The sequence below is a fragment of the Oryctolagus cuniculus genome, chromosome 1 (assembly GCF_051225735.1).
Source record: "Oryctolagus cuniculus isolate XC-2025 breed Fujian yellow rabbit chromosome 1, ASM5122573v1, whole genome shotgun sequence".
Lineage (NCBI taxonomy): Eukaryota > Metazoa > Chordata > Mammalia > Lagomorpha > Leporidae > Oryctolagus > Oryctolagus cuniculus.
Window position 1 is genome coordinate 154,429,324 of NC_142867.1, and position 1,695 is coordinate 154,431,018.

Below are 1,695 nucleotides of genomic sequence, written 5' to 3' on the forward strand. Positions count from 1 at the left end.
CATTATTGTTGTGAGAAAATTGAGGCCTGCATAGCCCAAGGAGTAACCCTAAAATCACAGAGCTCAACAGAGGTAGAAACAACACTTGAATTAGATTTGTTATTTATCAAAGGTACCCTATCACCTTCCATAAAGGCCTTCAGAGCCAAAAAAAAAAAAAAAAATAATAGTTAATGTGTATAGCAGTCATAGATTGTGTGTATCAACTCATTAAACCTGTATACCAGCCCAAATCAGTGTATTTTATGGTTATCTCTATTTTATAAATAGAAGCAAAAATGAACCAGGATATATATATATATTTTTAAAGATTTATTCATTAATTTGAAAGGCAGAGTAACAGAAAGAAGAGAGACAGAGAGAGAGAAAGAGAGAGAGGAGAGAGAGAGAGAGAATCTTTCATCCACTGATTCATTCCCCAGATGGCAGTAACTGCCAAGGTTGGGCCATGCTGAAGCCAGGAGCCAGAAGCCTCTTCCCAGTCTCCCACGTGGTTGGCAGGGGCCCAGGAATGTAGGCCATCTTCCACTGTTTCCCCAGGCACATTAGCAGGGAGCTGCATCAGAAATGGAGCAGCCAGGACATGAACTGGAGCCTAAAAAGGGTGCCGGGACTACAGGTTGTAGTACAACCCTCTGTGCCACTGTGCCAGCTTGAAAGCAGGACAGCTTTAGGGAGGAAAATAACTTGAAATAATCTTTTAAAGATAAGTAGAGTCTGTGAATACTGTCATGTGAATATGGTCATGTGAATAATGGTCAAAGTGGTGAGGAGTCTGAGACTTTACCTACTTGTGTGCTAACAAGTTAGCTTGCTTCGTTTCATAGATGCTGGTAGAAGATGTAAGACTCCAAGATCAGGGCCGACGCCACGGCTCACTAGGCTAATCCTCTGCCTGCGGCGCTGGCACCCTGGGTTCTAGTCCCAGTCGGGGTGCCGGGTTCTGGTCCTGGTTGCTCCTCTTCCAGTCCAGCTCTCTGCTGTGGCCTGGGAAGGCAGTGGAGGATGGCCCAAGTGTTGGGCGCCTGTACCTGCATAGGAGACCAGGAAGAAGTATCTGGCTCCTGGCTTTGTATCGGCACAGCGTGCCGGCCGTTGCGGCCATTTGGGGGGTGAACCAACAGCAAAGGAAGACCTTTCTCTCTGTCTCTCTCTCTCGCTGTCTAACTCTGCCTGTCAAAAACAACAACAACAAAAAAAAAAAACCAAAAAAAAAAACCACACACACAAAAAAAGACTCCAAGATCAGAACAGTGAACAGGGTATTATGTTCATTTTTGTTGCCATTTAAAACTGAATCCTTATTCCCACAGAGCAATGTAGAGAGGGCTCTCTCTCTTTCTCTCTCTCTCTCTATATATATTTATATACACACATATACATACATATTCATATACATATTGGATTATATTAGAGGAGAAAAACTCTGAGTCTAGGAATCTGAATCCTTCGTAATGAATAGGAATAGGTGTCTTTGCTCTAGAGGGGCATACATTCGCTATTTGTAAAAATTGAAGAGTTCTGAACAAAGAGTGATCAACACCTCTACTCCTAAAATGTGCAAAAACATGGGAAACTCATATGGAAGTGTGCCCCAACAATATGTTGGAGAAAAGTAATTCCTCGTGGGAAGAAGATGAACTAAGAACAGAAATAGGAAAGTATTAGGTAGTTGAGTGCTTTGAGGGAAGAGTT